General features: G+C 42.6%; 1 protein-coding gene across 1 annotated transcript in view; it reads right to left on the bottom strand.

The window, feature by feature from the left end:
• The window catches only part of LOC135089662 (uncharacterized), a 45678-nt gene extending 43543 nt beyond the window's left edge, over nt 1-2135 (bottom strand). The window contains exon 1 of the mRNA XM_063985556.1: nt 1284-2135. The gene's annotated coding sequence lies outside the window, so the exon portion shown is untranslated. The remainder of the gene's footprint in view (nt 1-1283) is intronic.
• Nucleotides 2136-5253: the final 3118 nt, after the last annotated feature.

The following is a 5253-nucleotide window of genomic DNA, read 5'->3' as shown; positions in this document are numbered from 1 at the left end:
TGCAGGGACAATACCGACCTTGACAAATGATTACGAGGAAAAGTTATAGTTGTGAACTTGAGCGGAAGAAGTTAGTTGTTAGACCCTGTTGAGTATGAGGCAGCATCCTCACAGGAGCAGCACAAGGCAGAGACACGGCCACACTGGGACATGCCTGGGAAGTGACGCTCATGGAGGTGGAACTCATCACAAAGATTATAAAATGGCTTTTTAGAACAACGTGGAGGAATTGACACAGTCAACCAGCTGAACCCGTATTTTGAAACGCGATGGACATTCATTAAGACTTTTCAAAGGCTACGAGGATGAGAAATATGAATCTCATGCTTGTTTTTTTTTTTTTTTTTTTTTGGGGGGGGTGGCAATGCAGAATCATTGTTAAATTAAATTATGAAAGCATCAGTATAGAACCTCAATAACATCCAGTATAATCTGTTAGCAGTCGAGGCGGGCACTGAAATGTTTGTGAAGGCGCCGCGAAGGAACAACAAATGCTTCCAGTCTCCCAGACGTTGATGCACAAGGTCGCATCGAAATTTGAAGTGATTTTAATCGACAGTCTCTAATAGCCAACGGTAACACAAGGGAGACTCAACAATGAACATTTTAAAATTATTGTGTTCCTGTTGATAAGGTGTTGTTGATCAACAAGCAGAGCCAGAAGCAAAATTTCATGAAAATGGAAAGACTTCGGCTTCACACGAGAGGTAATTTAAGGGTTAAGGTAATAGAATACATGGAAGTGTGGTAGTTGTTGAGAAGGATACTTGGTAGTCGAGTGTCATACTAGGAAAGAGAGAGAGAGAGAGAGAGAGAGAGAGAGAGAGAGAGAGAGAGAGACTTGTCCATACCTTCCTCATCCAAGGACAAGTGGCTAAAGCATACACTCACACACACACACACACAGACATACACACACACACACACATACACTCTCGTTGATAAAATAGTAGTAGTAGTAGCAGTAGTAGTTGTAATAATAATAATAATAATAATAATAATTATTATTATTATTATTATTATTATTATTACTATAACAATAATAATATTAAATGTGATAAGCTTTCTCTTAAAAATAACTCGTCAAATATCACCGTTTTTGGTTCTTGTTTTTCCTCTCCTCTCCTTCTTAATATATAATTATACTCACGCTGCAAGTATGGCGGGAAGAGAGAGAGAGAGAGAGGTGCGGGAAGACGAATGAAAGCAAAATTCTGTCTTTGAATGGCGTCAAGAAAACTATATATAGGGGGCCCTGTCTGCTACATTCACCTCTGGCTTACCCTTATTTCACCGCCGCCGCCACCAGCACCGCCACACACTTGCAATTCTATCCGGCAGCTGTAACAGGTTTTGTCTCTTTTTTTTTTCTCGTAATCGTGGGATCCTGTGTCCGTAGATGCTGGAAACCGTCGATGAACACTTATGTATTCCCAGGTCACCGATCCCAGCGACGCACAACACTATCACAACACACGGTAGGGAACGGGGTGTATTACTGCGACTATTACTATTACTGTCTACTTGTGAGAGGTAAAGGATTCCTAGTATTGTTGGTATTGTGTGCACGAACTGATTAACTCTCTTCACAAATTAGTTTTCTAGAGTCATTGCTATTTTTCCTTGTTTTCGTATCTCGGTGCATATTTGACTAACCTGTTTGATTCCGAATATTATTGTTTGTCATTAGTTAAGCGATGAACTCACACCACAGTCGTCAACTCCATCATCACCACCACCACTGCCACCACCACCACCACCACCACTACAGGATAAACTCATTACCCTTGAGCAACACGTGGAACTTTTTTGCTTTCTTGCTTCCCTTACTACTGTTGCATGTTCACACCTCGCAACACTTTTGTTTTCCAACTCCACCGTAACTCTTCACCTTCACTTATCTGTAATTCGTCACATAAACCATTAAAGCACGCAATAGTAACTTTGAGAATGAACACTAAGAAAGAGAACGTTTTTTTTTTTTTGTTTTTCTCTCCCTCTCTCTCTCTCTCTCTCTCTGTTTGTTTTGATTTACTCTTCCCAGTTGCGTCTTCACTGTCAGTAATCGCGTAAGATCACAAAAGGTACCTACGCGATCCAGTCGTACAGTCCCGCGGCAGGAGAGACAGGAGGGTAGGTTAGGGAGGGCAGCACGGCGCGGATAGAATGAAGGTCTGAGGGGCTTGTCACTAATCCACCCACTCGCTTGCTCGCTCGCGACCCGCCGTCAACCTCACCACTACCACCACTGCCTGGCCTGTCACACTCGCCTCTTCCAATAGATGACACGTTTTCTCTCTCTCTCTCTCTCTCTCTCTCTCTCTCTCTCTCTCTCTCTCTCTCTCTCTCTCTCTCTCTCTCTATCTATCTATCTATCTATCTATCTCCGCACACTGGTGATATATTCGTATTGTGTTGTCTTATCCTGGGCAAGACTAGGACATCAAGTGGCCCGAGTAGTGTGTGCAGATGGCCCAGATTATGTAGTGGCCACCGTGTGTGTATATCTTTGCGATACTACTCCACACACACACACACACACACACAGAGAGAGAGAGAGAGAGAGAGAGAGAGAGAGAGAGAGAGAGAGAGAATGATTATGCATACTCGTAGTTCGACGCAGTGGCAATGATAACATCCTTGCATTACGTAATCAGTCTCTCACTTTCTTGGTTTGTCTACACCTGAAACTCATCTTCATGTTCTCGTCTTTTGATCTCACGTCATCACTCTTTTCTCCAATTACGTATTAACACTACAATCACAACTCTTCGAAGAATATAATAATAGTAAACTTTTAACAAGGACGCACTTATTCTTTTTGGTTTACGCTATAATGTTATTGCTAAGGGTCGTATTCTTACACTTTTTTTTATCTCTCTCTCTCTCTCTCTCTCTCTCTCTCTCTCTCTCTCTCTCTCTCTCTCTCTCTCTCTCTCTCTCTCTCTCTTATCAGGACCATTTTTCAAGGCAGCACAGATGATGAGTCGTGTTCTTATGAGTGTTTTTCCCAATGATGATGCAGAATATCTTTGTAAAACTATCACTAGTCGCTAAAATTCCAGACCCTGTTAATTTTGGAGATAGGAAAAGGAAATATTTACAAATACGGTTTCAAAACTTATGAGTGTTTTTCCTCTTGAAAATGCCGAATCCTTGTTAAACTATCATTGCAATCATTAAAACACCTTTAAAAACTACACCAACTTCAACCAGACCCTGTTAATTTAGGAGATAGGACAAGGAAATGCTCAGGATTACGGTTTCAAAACTCATACCATCATCACCCTCTTCTCTAGTTCGAAGTGCTCTATCAGTCTTACAGCTAACTTGTCTCCCAGCGTAGGGGCAACCTTCCAGAGCCTTAGAGGGGGACACTGACACTGGGTCATATCCCCTCACCTGTGCATACCTGTACCTGTACCTGTACCTGTTGTATCCTTTTCACTCGCCACGGTCTGTATCACCTGGTTTACTTGTACTTTTCTTGAGTCTGAGAGATTAGGAAGGGAACGAATTAGAGTTAAGTAATAGTTGCTGCTCTCGTGTCTCTGTCGCTCAGTGTGTGTGTGTGAGTGTGTGTGTGTGTGTGTGTAGGTGGAGGAAGACACTCAAAGGAGGCAGGAAGAGCGACCTTCTTTTAACGAGCACTGGTTTACTGGGCGGTTCACTACTATACCCACTGTTAAGAGTCTCTCTCTCTCTCTCTCTCTCTCTCTCTCTCTCTCTCTCTCTCTCTCTCTCTCTCTCTCTGGACTGCAACATCGATACATTTCCGTCTAGTTTTTCCTACCTATCTGCATTCCCCGTCATGACCTTCTATTCTACATTCTTCAGCATCCTTCCCTCCCTCTCCCACCTTCTGCCACGCCTCCGCCGAGACAACAGGTGGGCGGGAGACTCACTCTTACCAAGGCCACTGCGCTGCCCATGATCCTTACACAGGCGGCGATGGACGAAGGTCGCGGGGACAGACGGGAGAGTGGGGTGAAGGAAGATGAGAGGGAGGGAGAGTAAATGGCTCTAGTAGGGAAAGGACAGGCGATGAATATCAGCTCAAATGTAGTTCTAATGTAGTGTAGGAGGAGAAAGCAGGGGTAAGTAAGGAAAAGGAAGAATAAAGGAACGAGAGAGAGAGAGAGAGAGAGAGAGAGAGAGAGAGAGAGAGAGAGAGAGAGAGAGAGAGAGAGAGAGAGAGAGAGAGAACAGGTTAGTAAGAGGAGAGGGAAAAATGCAGTGAGGAAACTTGGATGAACCGCGGGAGGGAGGGAGGGAGGCTGGAGAACTTCAATGCCAGACTGTGGGTATTCATCAGATGGGGAAGACCAGACGCAGGGAGGCAGAGGAGGAGGAGAGTGAGGAGTAAAAGTGGAGAGGTAATGGTAAGAAAGTGAAGTTGCATTCATTCTTACATCTCTATTTTTAAACCCATCTCCTACTCCCATTTCTTACTCCCATTTCTGCTACACTTAGTCCTTACACCCATTTCTACCTATTATATACACCCGTTTTTAGTATCATTTACGAATCTCGTACTTTTGCACCTGTATTGAAAGAGAGACAGAGAGAGAGAGAGAGAGAGAGAAAAAAAAGTTATCGATTAGGTAAGAAAAACTCACTTAGGAGAAATAGTACTTGGTCTCTCCTGGCATTAAGAATATCACATGTCTGAGCAGTAGGGGGGGAGAAGGGACAACTGGGTGTAGGCGGAGTCAGTGGAAGATGGTAGAGGAACTGAGGAAGGTTAGCAACACTGCCCCCTTCTTGAGAAACTTCATCTGCATAACTGATAACTAACCTAACATAGCATGATGTAACCTAATTTATCTTGATCTTTCGTGGCCTAACAACCTAACATAGCATGACATAACATTACTTATCCTAATCTCTATCAACGTAATCTTACCTGACCTAACACAGCATAACGTAGCTTCACTTATCCTAATTTCTTGTGACCTAACTTAACTTACCATGGCATAACTTATCCAAATCTCTATTAACCTGATCTAACTTAGCATAACATAACATAGCATAACGCAACATTACTTATCTTAATTTCTATCATCGTAACCTAACCTAACCTAACATAGCATAGCATAACATTACTTATCCTATCAACGTAACCTAAACGTAATCCAACCAAACTTAAAACTAACTTGCTGTGACAATGAAAGTAAATTTCATTATCATAACTGTTAAAAGGAAAGAAAAAAATGATACGTATGCAGCAGTTCAGTACTAGAGAGAGAGAGA

Source organism: Scylla paramamosain, chromosome 33 (assembly GCF_035594125.1).
Source record: "Scylla paramamosain isolate STU-SP2022 chromosome 33, ASM3559412v1, whole genome shotgun sequence".
In the NCBI taxonomy this organism is placed as follows: domain Eukaryota; kingdom Metazoa; phylum Arthropoda; class Malacostraca; order Decapoda; family Portunidae; genus Scylla; species Scylla paramamosain.
This window is presented reverse-complemented; position numbering and strand designations above follow the sequence as displayed.